The sequence below is a fragment of the Acomys russatus genome, chromosome 31 (assembly GCF_903995435.1).
Source record: "Acomys russatus chromosome 31, mAcoRus1.1, whole genome shotgun sequence".
Lineage (NCBI taxonomy): Eukaryota > Metazoa > Chordata > Mammalia > Rodentia > Muridae > Acomys > Acomys russatus.
The window spans coordinates 17,663,976-17,683,260 of NC_067167.1; the positions used below are offsets into that span (position 1 = coordinate 17,663,976).

Consider the following 19,285-nt stretch of genomic DNA (forward strand, 5'->3'; position numbering starts at 1 on the left):
ATTTTAGGGTTGGAGATCTTACAGATTAAAAAAGAGAAGCTGAGCACTTCTTCTTTCTTTATTCTCTTAGTTCTTTTTTCTGTTCATTCTCTAGCTGAATTTTTGATCTTCAGTCAAAAATGTTTGCTTTGTATAATAGGTTGGAAGTATCAAAGAAGCTGAACAGCTTCAGCATTAAGGAAGAAAAGCACTCATCTTCTCTGTGGTAAACTTGAGGGAAAATCAGTAATATAGTGTTTTGTGGCCATCATACTTTCCAAGTTTATTCTCAGGAAAATGTTCTTTGAAAACGAAGGTGCTGGGCTGGAGAAATGGCTCAGTGGTTAAGAAAATGAAGGGGCTGTGAAGTAGCCAATAGTAGAAAGCATCATCCATAAAAGAATGGAGAGCCTATAGTTGTTTGAGAGGTGTGTAAAAGTGAACACCCCCCCCCCCGGACGGCCCTTTTTTTTTTTTTTTCCAGACAGGGTCTCTCTGTGTATCCCTGGCTGTCCTGGAATTCACTAAGTAGACCAGGCTGATCTCAAATTCAGAGTCCACCTGCTTCTGCCTTACAAGTACTGGAATTAAAGGCCTGTACCACCACCACCAGCCAGCTAAGTGATCTTTTGCTTTTTCTTTCTTTCTTTCTTTCTTTCTTTCTTTTTTTAAGTTATAGTAAACATGACTTTTTATCTATTCTTTCAAAGAACTTATTACCTGGAGTTTGTATCTTCATGGGATTCATCTTCATTAACTCCCCAAGGGGCTAAACACTGGATTTAGAACAAGCACTTTAGATTATTACCATGAGTTTTGGTCCTCCAAGGAATCACAACAGATATTCAGTCTATCTTCGTTTTAGGATTCCCTGGTCACTAGATGTGAAAGTAGTATCTAAAATGCTTCCTGAGCATCAACTAGGCAGGCAGGGAAGTCTAGTCGAGAGGAGAAATAAAAAGGAGAGAAGATGAGTGAGAACCTGAGGGAGAGCATTAGGAAAGAGAGTGAGCGGAAGAGGAGCAAACAGACGGAAAGGAAATGCGTGTACATTTTGAGGCAAATACTATTTCATCTTCCAGCGAGGCATATGAAAGAGAACTCTTCTTTCCCCTTGACATTCCAAAATACAAGCTAGTCCTCATGCATTATTTCTGTCCCTTGTAACAAAACATTATATGTGAAGTAATGTGATTCCTACTCGTTGTTGAAAGAATTTCTTTATCTTGAAGCATTCTATGTTTTGTTGAAATACTCTAAAACTCCCCACTTCTTATTTATAATTTAAACTTGTGGAAAAAAAAAAAAAGGATTTCCTTTTTAGGTTTCTCAAGTTTCACTACTCTGTGAATTAGTAATATGAACTTTGATTGACAATACCAAGGTCTTTAGTTTTATAGCATTTCCCGCCATTCATGTCCCATAGTAGACTAGCTCATTTATTATTGTTTGGGTCTCATTTTTTTCCTGCAGTTTATGTATTCCTCAAGGTTATACAGTGTTGTCCACTTGGGATTGGGCCCCAGATGTTCTATGGATAAGAAAATCTATAGATGCTCAAGCTCCTTTTATAAAATGTACTTGTATATAACATATGTATATTCTCCTGTATCCTTTTAAATTATACCTATATTATTTATTGTTACAGTTTGGATCATAAATGCCCTTCTGAAATTTCATCTGGGAAACAGAGGCTTCCCAGTGTGGTACTATTAGGAGATAGTAAAGCCTTGACAATGTGGGGTCTCCTGAGAGGTCTTGATTATGGGGGGGTCTGAGGGGTCTGCCCTTGAAGGAAATAGTGGAACCCAGCCACCATTTCCTATTTCTCTTGCACTTCCCACCCATGAACTTGATCAATTCTGGTCAACTATTTCAGTGGCTCTCAACTTTCCTAAGGCTGCGACCCTTTACTATAATTCCTCATGTTGTTGTGATCCCAATAAGTGATTTGCATTACTACTTCATAACTTTGCTGCTGTTATGAATCTTAATATAAATATCTGTGCTTTCCGATTGTCTTAGGTGACCGCTGTGAATAGGGTTACCACCTACAGGCTGAGAACCTCTCAACTCTGCATTTCTTGCTATGGTATGTTGCCCCAGCAGTGGCTCAAAAGCAACAGACCAATTATACACAATAACACTCCAAACTGTAAGGCACAATAAACCACTTTCTGACCTGATCATTTCAAGTTTCTGTTATGACACATTTATGCCTACTACAATATAAATACTATGTAATTAAGGAATGACAAAACATTTGGATATATCCAGTGCAGCTCATATTTGTTTATTTTTGGTTAGATACGGGATTTCTCTGTATACAGATGTCTTGGAACTCACTTTGCACACCAGGCTGGCCTCAAACTTCCCCCGTTTCTGCCTCCCAGTCGTGGAATTATTATGGCCACTACACCTGGCCATAATTATTTTTCAATATCAAAAGATGAGTGGTTGGTATGTTGACCCTGTGTAGTGTTTTTCTTTTGTTTTGTTTTGTTTTTATTGCAAAGGCATATAAATGGGCTAAACTTAAGTTAGAGCATATAAATGTGTTTCACTACATCATTTTCATGTATTTGTATGCTATTATAGTTTTTTGTCTTCTTCCTTTACTGTCATTTCTCCAATCCCTTTTTAAAATTAGTGTGTGTGTGTGTGTGTGTGTGTGTGTGTTTGTGTGTGTGTGCGCGCACGTGCGCTCATGAGCATGATATGCATGCATGGTGCACATGTGAAGGTCAGAGTACAACTTAGTGGAGACTGTTCTTTCCCCACCGTCAGGTGGTTCTAGTGATCCAGCTTTCCCTGGTGAAGCTGTCTCGCCAGCCTTCTCCTATGCCCCTCTTGCTCACCTCTTTTCTCTTCCCACATAATTTCCCTTCTGTTCTCATCAGACACAGTCCTTTCAGATGGATGTTTTCCATCTCACAGAAGCCATGGATTTTGACTGTTGGTCCTGAGGGCTGATTTGTGTTTCACTTTCCCAAGCAGTTTCCTAATTCCTGCTCAGACTGCCTGGGTATCTTGTTTCAGGAAGAGAGAGGCCTTCCTAGCAGCCATTAGAATTTCAGTGAATAGAAAAGCATACTTTCTATGAATTCTTTTAAATATATAAGCTATCATGGTATAGCTGATACAGAATAAAATGCACAGATCTTAGGTACTTAGTTTGTGAGTTTTGACAACTGTTAAAAACTATCAGGAGACAAAATATAGACATTTTACTCATTAAGATCCTTTAGACTCTTTTCCTACCATGTTGCCGTGTCTTAAAAATCACCTTGAAATTTATAAAACTTTTTTCTTGGATTTTATATGAACAGAACCAAGTATCATGCACTCTGCTGTGCCCAGCTTCTTCTGTTTATAAAAACATTGAGATTTATCCATGTCATTGGGTGTATTGACAAGCGTGCTCCTTATATTGCTGACTTATAGTCTATTGTGTGAATGTATAATTTTCCTATTTTATCTGTGTTCCTGTGATAGTTTAGTGGCTACTTTGTTATTATGAATAAGGCCGTTTTAAACATATAGTTTACTTATAAACTTGAATTTCATTTCAGTTAAGTAACTGAGATTAATGGATTGTGCGTAGGTTAGATTGATGTTTAACTTTGAAGAAACTGTGAAACACTTTTCTAACATATGTTACACTAATGCCAGTGATGTGTGAGTCCCAGCTGCTTTATATAATCACTGACATTTGGGCTATACAAGACTGACTTTATCTCCCCAATATGTGGAATGGAACCCGTTACTTACATTTCTTTTGACTAAAGATTATTGAACAGTCTTTGTTTTATCAAGAAATTTACAAAATTGATCCCTTGTTTAAAATTTTAGGCCATGTGTTAATTTTTCATTTTTTTGAGATAGGGTATCATATAGTTTAGATCTTTCTAAAAAATTTCCTTTTAACTTTTTATTCTTTGTGAATTTCACATGATGCACACTGATCCCAGTCATCTCCCTATCCCTTTGTATCTGTTCTCCACCCTTGCAAACCCCCAAGAAAAAACAAAAAAGAAAATTTTCATCATGGAAGCTGCATTGTATTGCAACATGTCACACAGTATACTCTTTTGTTCACATATCTTTATTTTCAAATGTTCATTGCAACGGGTCACTGGTCTGGTTTGAGGCCTCTGGCTTCTGTTACGCTATCTATACTGGATCTTCACAGGGATTCCTCTTGGACATCCTGTTTTTGCCCCATGTCATGGTAGATCCTGAAACTTTGAATCTGCGGCACCAGCCTTTTAATGATCTCCAGCAGATCACAGATAGGGCAGATGTTGGGATAGGCCAACTTAAAGCCCTGGATCTGGACCTGGGTGGTCAGCTCACCAGCTTTCCTCCACCCACATCACCAGAGCTCTTGAACACTGCTCCTGCTAGCTCACCCAGTGCTGAAGCAGTCAAGGGGCAGGGCCAGCTCTCCTGCCCTTGGGGCCAGCTCACCCACACCGAGGACACCATGGCCAGCTCTACTGTGTTACCATGGCAAGGTGCAGGGCCTGCTTGCTCAAGTGCTGCATCTGGTGAGGATCAGGAAAAGCTCTCCTGCACTCACAGCATTTGGGCCAGCTCTCTGAACCCACACCACCAGAGCCAGCTCTCCCTTGATGCCCATGTGAGGGGTGGGGCCAGCTCAGCATAGTGCTTGGATATTAACATGTCCTCTGGAGACAGCCAGACAGGGACATCTGCATGGTCTTTGGTGGTAACAAGGGCCTTGGACTTCAACACAGACCCAGCTGCAATAGGACCACAGACTCAGACATGTCCCCTGGCAGCAGCATGGGGCTACATGAAGTTTCCGGTTCATCTTAAAACACTTATAACTGCACTGAGGTAGGTTCCCAACTTTATATCATATGTGGATATCTAATTTTCCCAGTACTATTTCCTCTTGCATCTCAACACATACTGAAAACCAACTAACAGATCATAAATATACATTTCTGAACTCTTCAATTTTGTTTCACTTATCTATAACAGTAGATGACAGTATTTGTTGTTTGTATCTCTGTGTGTGTGGTATATGAATGTTTGTGCCCATGTGCCTGCCTGTGTGCACATGTGTAGAGGTCTATGTGTCTTCTTCTATCCAGTTCCATCTTTTTTTTTTTTTTTGGAGAGGGTCTCTCACTAAATCTGGAGTTTGTTGTTTTGTCTAGACTAGCTGGCCTGTGAGCCCCCAGGATCTGCCTGTAACCCACACACGTCTGGATTACAGATGTGTGCTGCTGTGCCTAGCTTTATATGAGTGCAGAGATCAAGAATCAGGTTTTCATGTCTATGCAATAAAAGCACTTTATCCACACAGCAATCTTCCCAGGACTGTCTTATTATAGCTTTACAACAAGTTCTGAAACCAGAAGCTGCTTTTTTTCTAATCTATAGACACTTTATTTTTACTTAATTGCATTGATTAGGGTCTCCTAGGTCCTTAGAAGTGTGGAAACAAATTCTTCTTTGAGATAGGACTTTGTTACAGTCTTGAACTCAAGAGTCAACTAATCATCCCACCCTGCTTTCCCAAGTCGCTGAGGGTTCAGGTACGTGCCACCTCATCTGCTATAGCATAGAAACTGTCTTAATTCTATTCCTAATTTTGTGGAATCAGAGTTCCTTTGTCACCATTATAGTTTTCAAAAGATGATAACCAATCTACTCAAGGCCACTCGCCCTTTAATGATCTCCAGCAGATCACAGATAGGGCAGATGTTGGGATAGGCCAACTTAAAGCCCTGGGTCTGGGCCTAGGTGGTCAGCTCACCAGCTTTCCTCCACCCACACCACCAGAGCTCTTGAACACTGCCCCTGCTAGCTCCTGTTCTTGGCTTGCTAAGACTTTTGAACATTGAGTTTTGAATTTTGTAAAATATGTTTTTTCTGTATCTATTGGGACTATGATTATGTTTATTCTTGTTCCATTAATATTATGAACTCCTGTCCTGTATTAAATTTCATCCTCTTTGGTCATGCTCTAATTTTCTATATTGTAAACTTTAATTTGCTAATATCTTATGAATTTAAAAGCCTGAGTTTATGAAGAATAATGGTCTGTGATTGTCTTATTAAATATTCTTGACAATTTTTGGTACTAAGATTACGCTGGGTTTCTTACTGTTTTGTTTTTCTGAAACAGCGTAGTTCTGAAATAAGTGTTGATGAAATCCATTAGTACAGCTATATGGGCCTGGAGTTCCTTCTGTCACACTTATTATTATTATTATTATTATTATTATTATTATTATTATTATTATTACAAATTCAATTTGTTCTATACTGAGTTATTTACATCTTTTTATTCCTTTTATGTCCACTCCTGCCTTGCCTCCCACACACTGGCAAGTGTCACTGAATTCTTCCCCACATGCAGCTTTGGCAATTTTTTTAAAGGAAGTTGTCTATTTATTACTACCATAAATAACTCAAGTATCTCTTTAAACACTATATAATTCTGTTGGCATTGGGAATATATAGTGTGCACATTTACAAATACAAAAGCCAATGGCAGGCCGGGTGTGGTGGTACATGCCTTTAATCCCAGCACTCGGGAGGCAGAGGCAGGCGGATCGCTGTGAGTTCGAGGCCAGCCTGGTCTACAAAGCGAGTCCAGGACAGCCAAGGCTATACAGAGAAACCCTGTCTCAAAACCTCCCCCTCCCCCCCCAAAAAAAGGGCTGAGAGATGGCTCAGAGGTTAAGAGCACTGACTGCTCTCCCAGAGGTCCTGAGTTCAATTCCCAGCAACCACATGGTGACTCACAACCATCTATAATGTGATCTGATACCCTCTTCTGGCCTGCAGGTGTACATGCAGGCAGAACACTGTATACATAATAATAAATAAATGCATCTTTAAAAAAAAAAAAGGCCAATGGCAGAGAAAAGGAAATGTAAACTATATAGCGGAAAAGATGTGTATGTATGCAAGATCCTGAATGTGTCCCCACGTATCTCATTTATACAACCCACCTGTAACTGTGTGCTTCTGATGCCCCTCACCCACATTTCAAGAAAACTGTCACAGCTCAGTCGCCATTCTACTCAGAGGCTGGATACAGTAATCTCGTGGGCAAGCATAAGCTACGCTTCATGATGCACTGTCAAGATCCAAGCCCCACAGCAAGCGTGGCTACAGACGGGACGCCTGTTTCTCCCACCTTGAAACGCTGAAAGCTTATTTTATTTCAACCTTTAGCTTACAAATACTGTCAAGCTGGCACCAGGTGTCAATTTAGTTCACAGCCTTAAGACCAGGGGCTCTCCCTGTCACCCCTGGGTAGGCGGACCTACAGGATGAAGACTGGGGCAGGAGCTCCTGACCTGACTTGCAGGGGTGGCAAGCTGGAGCGACTCCGCACTCGCAGGCTGACTGTCTGCCAGAGCCCGAAAATCCGCCGAGCAGGCACGATGACAGGAGGGCAGGGACAGAGGTGGCGGCGAGAGCACTGTCCAAGCCGTCAGAAATGGACGTGTGATAGTAACAGGACGAGGGTAGAGAGTCCCTCAACCCACTAGCAAGGTACAACAGGGCTTGAGGCGAGACCGGCTCCTCGACACGAGTGTCATGGGAGCGATCTGCCGTTCCTCGGGCTCGCGGGGTTTCGAATAGGTCCACAGGGACGTCCCGGAGTGACATTCCCACTTTTCCCACCGTAGCAGCCGCTGCCCGCGCAACCGTCGCCGGTTTCCTTCGCCAACGGCTTGGGCCAGGGCGGTGCGCGGCGCTGATGACGTATGAGGGCGGGGCTTCCTGCTTCGCGCAGCCGCAGTGGCTCCGACAGAGGTCGGCTCCGCCACGCTCGGGAGCGGAGAGCGGCGGGCGGCGGGCTAAGGGGGCGGCGTGTCTGCTGAAGAGGCTGGGCCGCGGAGGAGGAGCCGGGCTTGCCGCCGCCGCCGCCGCCCTCTTCGGCCCTCCGAGTTTCCCGGGCTACCTCAGCTTGCCTCGAGCTTGCAGCCCGCGGCGTGTGAGCGGCCGCCGGGGGACCGGGCCAGGCGTGGCGGGCTGGGCGGACTACCCCAGCGGTGGGACCGTCGGGACTCCTCGGCCCCAATGCCTGGGCGAGCAGAGCAGAGTGGGTGGCCGTGGTCGGAGCTGTGTCGGGGTCCCCCGGGGGCGAGCGCGGCAGTGTTACTTGGGCACGCTGCAAGGAGCATCTGTGAGTTTGGTAGGTAACCTCTCTTTTTAGGCACGCTCGGCATCTGGTTGGAATCCTGCAGTACCCCTCCGCCCTGCCCGCCCTTGAACTCCGGTTTTGCTTCCTGGTAAAGTAGTGGGAGCGCGTGTTAGGAAGGCAGGCCCTGAGATGAGTTCTGCGTACCTTTTTTTTTTTTTTTTTTTTTAAAGCACGTGAAACTCCTTACGGGACTTTTTGGTGCACTGCGGCATGGTAGCCAGCTGAGTAACTGGCTTAATGTAAAGCACCTCCAGTTTAATTTGCGCCGCAGAAGCCACGCTGTCATTTTCCTTGTCCTTAAAGACAGTTGTAATAGTGATGCTTGCGGATGTTCAGAGCGAAGGTCTGCAGTGTGTTAAGTGTATTTTGGGCTTGATACTTTGGCAGATTCTTAGTCTTATATCTGATTATGGTAAAGCGACACTTGGCTTTTAAACATGCCCTTTACCTAGTGTCTTTAAGTCTTTGGCCATCTTCTAATTATCAAGTCACTAACTTGGCCAAAGATATTTAGAATAATGATACATTTGTTTTGAATTTTTATATATGATAAATTCATAATATGCTCAGACTATTAGTATAAAGTACTAAACTGAAGTCTACGTAACTGAGGACGTTGTTAAAGCTGTGCTTCTGTTACCAAGCAACATCATCGTAAACAAGTCTAATATTCAACTAGAATGTAAGTGTTGCCTCTTAATCTGAGTTCAGAGTTCTCCAAATTTATGCTTTTAGCCTATAGGTGGTTTACATTTGCCACCTTTTGTATTCAGATTTGATTTCAAACTATTTGTTGTTGTTGTTTTTGTTTGTTTGTTTTTTCATGACAGGGTTTCTCTGTGTTACAGCCCTGGCTGTCCTGGGACTAGCTTTGTAGACCAGGCTGGCCTGGAACCTGAAGATCCGCCTGCCTCTGCAACCATCGCCTGGCTGAAACCAATTTTATTTAGAATTATTAGAAAGCTTTGATTTTTCTGTGTCACACATAACCCTTTGGAGAGTTGCAAATGGATTTGAGCTGTTCTTTGGCTGTTATTTATTCCAGAGTACACTGAGCATTTCTCTTAGAGTGTTTCTTTGCTAACGAGTATGCAGGCTGTATTTAGTACTATTCTCAAAAAATAAGAGGATAGCACTTTAGAGTTACATACATTTGAGAGACTGCAAAACAGTACAAGTTTTTAAGCCTCACTCTCCACTTGTTGAATCCTTAATGCTATAACTTGAATGGTAAATTAAGTGGCCTGTTTGGTCTGGCTTTTTGTACCAGGCTTACTTTGATTTTGGTAAATTAAGTGGCCTGTTTGGTCTGGCTTTTTGTACCAGGCTTACTTTGATTTGGCGATTTCTGTTCCTCAGCCTCTTGAATTCTGGAGTGAACAAAAAAAAAAAAGAGGATAACCACTCCAAGGTAAATGGCTGAGGAGAAGAGACATCAAGAGGAGTCCAGACTGAACATGGCCAACAGAATAGACAGCGCCATGAGAGGAGAGAGAGGGGGGACAGCGAGAAAAGAAAGAGGAGTGGAGTCCTGGAGTTGGGTCTAAAGCAGAACGGAGAGCCAACAGAGCAAGTAGCCAAGCTGACTAAGGTTATATAGAAAGGAGAGGCTGGGGAGGGGGTGAGAAGCTTTAGGGCTGGAGAGGGTTAGAGGGTCCAGGTATGCCAGCCAGGATGACTCTGTGACTGCTATTTGTGAGTAGGGACTGAGGGATCCTAGCGGCTAGCTTAGATTTTGATATGCTAATAGGCATCTCAGGCATAGGTTAGTGGAACAGCCTTATTATGTCCCTTTTGCCAGAGATAAGAATGACCCCTTTTAGCATGTAGGAACTATCTCAAGTCCCTCAGGGGATGCTGGTTTTTGCCTAAATGACAGACTTTGGTAAAAGGAATTTCTTGAGACCTAACTGGGACTACAAGCCTGAATGGTTGGCTTAAATGATCTTTTTGTTGTTGTTTGTTTCTACATTTTTTCTTTGTTGTTGTTATTTTAAGTTGAAGCCTAATCTTGTATTTTTAGTTCAGGCTTATTAGAACTCAGCAGTTCTTCCATGTTGTGGCTCAGCCTTCCCAGTGCTGGGACTGCGTGTGTGAGCCACCATGCTTGTAAGCATAGTGATGTGAAACTGTGATAAATGATGTCTTTAAATTCAGACTATTAGCAATAGAAATCAAAACATCAGATTTATACACCCGTAGGTTTCATTTTAGTTCTTGCTTCCTGTGTCTTTTAAATGCTGCTGTTGTAATAATGAGCCATTGACTAGAGCTGGCGTTACTGGCAGGTTTTTTTTTTTTTTTTTGTTTGTTTTTGTTTTTGGTTTTTTTTGTTGTTTGTTTTTCGAGACAGGGTTTCTCTGTGTAGCCTTGGCCATCCTGGACTCACTTTGTAGACTAGGCTGGTCTCGAACTCACATCGATCCGCCTGCTTCTGCCTCCCGAGTGCTGGGATTAAAGGCATGTGTCACCACGCCCGGCCGGCCGTTACTGGCAGTTGTAAAGGCCTGATGTTTGTGAGAGCAGTCAACGCTGTAACTGCTGAGCCACCTCTCCAGTCCCTCCCCATGGAAACTGAGTTCTTGACCTACAATGACATCTTCAAAATTGTCTCAGCTTGGCTTTCCAAGGTCTTAACTCATTATGGAAAAAGTGCCTTTGTCCAAATTGTTTTTCTCCATTATCCTTTTTTTTCTTAAAAAAATTTATTTATTATGTATACAGTGCTCTACCTGCATGTACACCTGCAAGCCAGAAGAGGGGATCAGATCATGTTATAGGTGGTTGTGAGCCACCATGTGGTTGCTGGGAATTGATTGAACTCAGGACCTCTGGAAGAATAGTCAGTGCTCTTAACCTCTGAGCTATCTCTCCAGCCCCTTCTCCATTATCCTTTAAATCTACCTTCTCCTTCCTGTATCATTCTTAATTTCTTTCTATCCTGCACCAATTTTTCCCTTCCTTTCTTTTTTTTTTTTTGAATCTAATTCATACCTTTTCTGTAGGTTCAGTTTCACCATGACATTTGAAATTCTACAGTATTTGTGAGTCACATTTATTTGATACTTAGACTTTTTTCTTTCTTTCTTTTCTCTTTCTTTCTTTCTTTCTTTCTTTGTTCTTCCTGACTATAGATTAACCTCTTTCATGAGCATATCCTTTGTTTTTTCTAAACAGAACTTGTTGAAGAGATGTTTCTTGTATGACAAATGTTCATTTGAACCTGTGACCTTCCTATTACCGTAAAAGTCAGAGTTGGTTTAAAAATATAGGAAAGGCAGCTTAAACCACAAGATAGAATATTAAAGAATGGGGGATCAGCGGGGTGGTGGTGGTGGTGCACATCTTTAATTCCAGCACTCAGGTGGCAAAGGCAACTGGATCTCTGAGTTCAAGGCTAGCCTGGTCTGCAGAGCGAGTTCCAAGACTTGAAAAACCAAACCAACTAAACAAACAAGCAAATGGGGGGGGGGGGCGGGTACCAAAAGGAAAGGTTTTGTTCCTAGAAAGTGTGAATGAATATTTGAGAATTTCCCACGACATTAGCAACCCTAAGACCTCCCTCAGGAATTCTGGTTCTGCTCCCACTGGGCGTGGTAAGTTTGGTCAATTTCCTGGTTCTTTCTAGAAAACCCTTAGTTTTAAAACCTGAGTACTTTAGTCTTCCTTTCCTCTCTTCCTCTTGCATCCTTCTGGTCTCTTCCCATCTCATTTCACTTCTTTCCATCCTACTTTTTGCTCCGTCAACACTTAATTTATGACACTGTGTCAGTACTCTAATTTGCTTCTTGTAAATTAGCAATCCTCTGAAGTTCATTAGTTGCCTATTTTCTGTCAGGATTATACTTTTGGATCACGGAAAGACCACTGACTGTCATGTCAAGTCCAGTGCTATTTCTTTTGTGCTTGAGCAATATTCTAGGAGGATAGAAACCAAGAATGCTGGAAAATGCTCCGTTGTTGCTTTCTGTATATTGTGACTTTAAAGTACTTTAAGAATTAAAATTTAGAGCTAGGAGGAGCCTAATATCTGATCTTATCTTTTTGGAAAGTACTTGCCATTCTCAAACTATGTCTTTAAACTTGTCGGTAATTTTAATAAGCTTTTCGGAATTCTATGTCTGGTTTAAGAGTCTTTAGGTGAAGTTATAAAAAGGTGAAGTTGAGTCCTGGAGTAGTTTATAAATCTTGGGTTAAGTTTAAGTGCGCTTGCCAGTCTAACTTCTAAGTTGTTGCCCTGTAACACTGTTGCAGTAACACAGCAACCACTGAAAACTAGGGATTTTCAGGGTGCAGTCCTGTCTCTAGTGCTCACTTTCATCTTTCTCATCTACATCACATTTTATTTTAAAGCAAATACAGTATTAAAGAGCATACAGTATACAGCCTTGAGTATATGTCTTAGGGGGCTGACATTATTTTTCACAGAGATGTATTATAAATGCTTTGAGTAATGGTGTATATAAAGGATATCTGAAAAGATTGGATCAAGCAGCAAAGTGTAGGAAAGCTATTAATTGTTAATGCCAGCCTTCTCTACAGTTAAGTTGAAATGAACTTTTTTGTGCCCTCTGGAGCTACATGGGAACCTTAGAGCACTAAACATACCTTCGCAGGTTGTGCTTGTATGAGAAGACAACCAAAGACCCAGCACACCAGCTGAGGGGGGGTTTGTGTGTTGTTTTGGGGGGTCAACTCGACAAAAGGGCGTCACCTGGAAGGCAGGAACTTCAGGTGAGGAATTGCCTTAGATTGGCCTGCAGGCAAGCCCTCACATGGGCTTTTTCTTGATTAATGATTGCTATACCGTAGGTGGTGCCACCCCTGGATGGGTAGTACTGAGTTATGTAGGAAGCCAGCTAAGCAAGCCAGAAGATGCAAGTCAGTACAGAGTTCCTTCATGGTCTCTGCTTTGGTTTCCTGCCTTGAGTTTTTGCTCCAACTTCCCTCAGTGATGGACTGTTGTTACCTGGAAATATAAACCGAAGTAAACCAGCTGGCCAATGGTGGCTTCCCATTTTAATCCCAGCACAGGAGGCAGAGGCAGGTGGATCTCTTTGAGCTTGAGGCAGCCAGACCTACATCCAGACCAGCCAAAGCTATGTAGTGAGGCTCTCCCTGAAAACAACAAAACAAAGAAACAAACTCTTTCCCACATTATTTTGGTCAGTATTTCATCACAGCAATAGAAACCAAACTAAGGTAGTAAGTCTCTTAATCTTTCTCATTTGAAAAAGGAAGTCTTTGAAAACTTCTTTCAGAAATTGTATAGTTCCAATGTAAGCAACTTGTTTTTACTGATAATTGGTTTAGACATTTGAACTTCTCCTCCTCCTCCTTCTCCTTCTTCCTTTTTTCTTTCTTCTCCTCTTCTTCCTCCTCCCTGCCTCCCTCTTCTTCTTGAGTTTTGTGAGACAGGGCTTTTCTGCATAGCCTTGGCTGTCCTGGACTCTCTTTGTAGACCATGCTGTCCTCAAACTCACTGCCTCTGCCTCCCAGAGTGCTAGGATTACAGGCAAGTGCCACTGCACCAGGCTTTGAATTTCTTTTATATGTCCTGTAGTATATTAGACACTGGGGAAATGGAAAATAAGACCTTACTGTCTTAAATGCATTATTGTCTACTATCTTAAACTGGGGAAATGGATGAAATAATTAGATTTAATACACTAAATGCTATAAGGATAAATGTGACTATATTTTGGGACATGTAGGAAGGACCCCCAATGTAGATCTACAAGTAGAAGACACTATACTTTAGTTAAGTTTAAAGGTGAGTAAGATATATTCACTTGGACTGGAGGGAGTTAAGTCAGGGAATACCATGGAGGAAAAGTTTCCTGGGTAAGGGAGAGAATCAGGAGCCATTAGCAATAGTGGTGGTAAGGATCTTGGCTATAACTGACAGGGATTGGAAAAGGGTAAACATCTGCATGAATGTAGAGATGGAGGCCTAGTGAGGAGAACTAGAGTCATCTTGGAAGCCAAAGGATGTGCATGTCAAATGTGTTTACTGGTGGAAGTTGTTGCTTTCTGTAGACCTATTTCTCGAAAGTCATCTTCTGTAAAGATCTGAGCTTGGGATCTAAGATGCCAAGCTCCAAACAGAAGAGTTTGGAGCCTGAATTCTGAAGTCAAGGGGTTGTAATTACTGTTTCTGTATGGAAAATGATACATTGTCAAACAGTTGTATTCTATCAAAAAAGGCAGATTGTAATACCTGACTCAGTCATAGTGGGCATTAAGCTATTGTTTTTCATCCATTCTAATGTTAGAAACGCTTGTGAGATATGTACCCGTCTTTTTCTCTCCTTCCATACTTGTAATCTTTATTTTTTAAGATTCATTGGTGTTGGAGAGATGAGTTAGTACTTAAGAGCACATTTCTCTTGTAGAGGACATGGGTTTGATTTCCAGCACTCACGTGGTGGTTCACAACCAATCAACGCCAGTTCCAGGGAATCTGATGCCCTTTTCTGACCTTCTAAGCATGTCTGTAGTACACATACATACATGCAGGCACATATAACAAGATATATTAATCTAATAAAAATTGATCAGAATTCCTGCCTTTTTTACATGGATGGATGTTAGCCCACATTTTCCCTGATTCGTCACCTTTCGTGCCACTCAGTTGAACATCCCTTTCACACATGGTGCTTACTTTACTTTCCTTAACTTCACCTTCATTGTTAGTGGTTAAATGTGTGTACCGTCACGCCTGCACCTAAGCTTTTCTTTCTGTCTCTCTCTGTTTGTCTCTGTCTCTCTCTCTCTCCCTCCCCCCTCCCTTCCCCCCTTTCTTTCTCTAAGACATGATTTCTCTGTGTAGCCTAGACAGTCCCGGAACTGACTCTGTAGACCAGGCTGCCCTTGAAGTCAAAGATCATCCTGCCTCTGCCTCCAGGAGTGCTGGGATTAAAGGCGAGCACCACCACTTGCTCTATACCACCAGGCTGGGCTTAAACTCAGATCTGTTTGTCTCTCTCTCCTGGATTAAAGGCGTGTTTGTATTCCAGCCAGGATCACATAGACCTAGAAGGTCTTTGGATGTGATCTCTTGCCAAAGCACCTATGTTCTTAATTAAAATTCCTCTACAGCTTCATGTATCCCCTAGTAAGGGGAGCGGGGTGAGGGCTGTTTCTGACTTGGACTCTGTTGCCTGCTTTTTGGTCACTTACCAGGCCACAGGGGAAGAGGACATGCTCAATCTTGATGGACTTGATGAGCTGAGGTGGGTAGGTAGGGGGGCTCCCCTTTTCTGAGGAATAGGGAAGGGGGTGGGGAAAGAGGGCAGAAGGGAAGAGGAGGGAGGGGCTACAATTGAGATATAAAGTGAATAAATTCACTAATTAAAATGTTGAAAGTATGTTGTTCCTGTTCTTAAGGGAAAGGCATGCACATTTCCACTGTGAAATGTGATAATAACTAGAGTTTGGGCCCATACTTTTCTAAGGATACTTTACCAGATTGAAGAAGTTCCTTTCTGTTCTGGTTTTAGTTGTTGTTTGTGTACACGCATGTGTGAGTGTGCACACTCGTGTCATAATGCAGATGTGAAGGTTTAGAGAACACCTTTGTGACACAGGTTTTTTTCCTTCCACCTTTAATGGCTTCCAAGAATTGAAGGAGCCATCATCACAGGTTAATGTGGTAGACACTTTTACCTACCCAGTCTTCTTGTTGTCCTTAATTAAAGTTTTTAATTAAAAATCACATTACATGGTATGTGTGATTTGCCCAGAGGTTCCCCCGCCCCTTCATTATTAACTGACTTTTGGAGAGTAAAACATTATTCCTGGATAATTCCAATTTGGTCATTTTATAATCTTTTTTTTTGTTGAATATGGTTTGTATTCATTTTGTTAAGGACTTTTATATTCCTTTTTCTTATTTCAGATTCACCAGCTTTTGTTCAGATAACACTTTTCTTGCTGCTTGCTTTGGGTTTATTTTTATTTATTTGTTTTTGGTTGCACTAAAAAGTGCATTTGTGTAGCCTTGTGTATGTTTAGGTGAGTGCTGTGTCATTGGGCAGCTGCAGCCCTTGAGTGCTGATATAACAGGTATGCAGGTATAGAGTGCCCTCATCCTTCCTCTAAGTGACTGTGAGGGCATGGCAAGGGTGTGGGGCATAGAGGTGTAGAGGTGTGTGGCTCTAGGGATGAACTAAACTGAAAGCACTTGTTTATACTGGGCGGTTCTATCTTTTAGACATCTTCGACCCTGTGTATTTCAATCTAAGTATTGTTAGCTTTATTGTGTACCTTTTGAGGTATACTATGTTTTGTATCATTTATTCAAAACATGATTATAAGGGTTGCGGATGTAACTAAACTGGTAGAATGCTTGGCTGATGAATAAAACTCTGGGTTCAGCTTTGTGAGGTGGTACATGCTGTAATCTCAGCACTAAGAATGTAGAAGCAAACAAGGATCAAATTCAGGGTTATTCTAGGCTATATAGCAAGTTAAAAAGCCAGCCCGGGCTACATGAGACCTGTTTAACAACAACAACAACCCAGTAACAACAATCTCTAAAATACATTAAACATTTTACCTTGTGTCTGGGTGTGGTGGTGGATGCCTCTGATCTCAGCACCTGAGAGGCAGAGGCAGGTGGATCTTTGAGTCCAAGGCGAGCTAAGGCCAGCTAAGGCTACACAGAGAAACCTTGTCTTAAAAAAGGAAACAAAACAAAATGAAAAACAAACTTTTTTCTTTTACCTTGTGGATTTTCTCTCCCTTTGATCCCTGTGTTAGAAGTATGTTGATTACTAATAATTGAGGTTTAAAAAAATAGTTTAATCCTGTTTATTTTCTTATTTAAAAAATACTTTATTGTTATTTTATGTGTATTTGTGTTTTGCCTGCTTGTATGTCTGGGTGGGTTTGGTAACATGGAACTGGACTCTTACAGGCATTGTGAGCTGCCTTGTGTGAGCTGGGACTTGAACCCAGGTCCTCAGGAAGATCAACCAGTGCTCTTAACTGCTGAGTCATCTCTCCAGCCCTCACTCCCATATTTCTTATTGTTGTGAGCCACTTACACAACACAATCTGGTGCTCAGATGGCATTCTTTTAGTGATTCTTTGTGTGTGTGTGTGTGTGTGTGTGTGTGTTTATGCTATGCATGTGTGTGTGGAGGTCAGAGATTGATGACCAGTGTTTTCCTTAATAGCTCTCCACCATATTTCTTTAGATAGGGTCTTTTGCTGAGCATGGAGTTCACTAGTTGGGCTAGACTGGCTGTCCAGCAGACTCCAGGGATCCTCCTTTTTCCACTTCCAGATTACATGTGTTGATGGTTGTACCTGGCTTTTTGTGGGGGTTCTGGGGGTCTGAACTCAGGTCCTCATGCTTAGATGACAGGCACTTTCTGTTCTCCTAAATTAGTTTTGAGGCTCAATGTATGGCATATTCTGGAGAATGTTCCTGTGTATTTACTAAGGATGTATACTAAGTATGGTAACACACACCTATAATTCCAGCACTTTGGAAACTGAGGCAAGAGGATCACCCTGGACTATATAATGAGTTCCTGGCTAGCCTTACTAAGTAGTGAATCTGTCTATTTGTATTTTTTGTATCTTTTGCTGTGGAATAGTATTCAGGTGGAATATTCTGTCAGTTATAATCATGGTAATTAATAAGGCCAGTTAACTCCCATATTCTTAAATATTTTTTGTCTTATTTTGGCGTTCATTGCAGTTTTCTCTTTTTAACTGTCTCTCCCCCCATCTTGGTCTTTTTCCCCCTTCTTATATGTTGGGGTTCTGTTAGACACATAAACACTTGTCATATATGGTTTATTGATATTTCATCATTATTAAATATTAGTATAGAATATAATTAGTTTTAGTAATAATTTTGGTTTTACATTTTGTTTGTCCATATAGCTATTCTAACTTTCTTATGATTACTATTTGTATGCCTTAAAATTTTTTTTGGGTCCCATTTCTTTTATCCTGTTATGTCTTTGAATCATCGAAATATTTCACAAGCGACACATAGCAGTTGTAGAAAAATTAAACCAGTTTAGCATTCTCTGTCCTTCAAATGGAGCACATTAATGTTTAGTACAATTGCCAATATTGTGGATTTATGCCGTTTTCCCAAATTTTCTATTTGTTTTGTTTTTTATTTTCTTTTTAATAACTTTGAAATATTGTTTAATGTACCTTTCAAATTCTATTGATTTTTTTTCACTATATTTTTTAATGGTTTTCCTAGAGGTTGCAATACGCATTTTAATTTATAGCAGTCTGTTTCAGAATAATACTAAATACTGTTAAATTACAGAACTTCTTCCAATATAACTCTTCTTTTTTCCTTTTGATACTATTGTCATAAATATGTATCATAGTTACGCATATTATAAGCCCAATTATACAATATTATAGTAAGTTCTTTATGTAATTTAATGTCTTTAAATGAAATGACACTTCCTATTACTCAGCCTAGTCCTATTTATTTGTAAGGTTGCTTTCTTGTATCTGTATAGCTTTGTATTCAAACAAGAATTAGCGTGACGTGTTCAAACTGACCCATGGATGGACCCGTGTGTAGCAAGGGTGCATTTAAGTGCAGGCTGTTTGCAAGTCTGTGCTGGCTTTACTTCTCACTAGTATTCTTGATTCAGTCTGTGTGTACAGCTCCTCTGGATATGTGGTGGCTTGTGTCTGCCTGAGTCTTTGGTCTACATGTTTGCAGTTTTTGTTCTGTCTGGGCTAGTGGACACTTTATCAAGTCCCTGTGATTCTCTTTAATTTCTAGACCTTTGTAAAATTACCAGTTAGTTCTTTGCTTGCCCTGAAGAGGCCTCTAAACTGAGGCTGTGGGAAGTACTATCCATCTGTGCTGTCACAGAGAGCCCCACTTTAAGTGACACACATCAGAAACAGATTACCTTCAAATATGTTGCAGTTGTTTTCAGTGTTACACTCTGAACTCCTTCACTGATCCATCAGTGTGAAGTGGTAGGACAGCCAAAGTAAGAATACTGTGGACGCGTGTGGCTCTTATCTGTACCAGTTGTTTTCATGATTGAACAGTTGGACCATGTTTTAAGTCTTTGGTTGGGTTTCAGAGCATGAAATGGCTGG

General features: G+C 41.4%; 1 protein-coding gene across 1 annotated transcript in view; it reads left to right on the plus strand.

Moving 5' to 3' along the window:
• The first annotated feature begins 7,891 nt into the window (after positions 1-7,891).
• Positions 7,892-19,285, plus strand: part of Cep83 (centrosomal protein 83) — a 93,664-nt gene continuing 82,270 nt past the window's right edge. The window contains exon 1 of the mRNA XM_051139844.1: positions 7,892-8,170. The gene's annotated coding sequence lies outside the window, so the exon portion shown is untranslated. The remainder of the gene's footprint in view (positions 8,171-19,285) is intronic.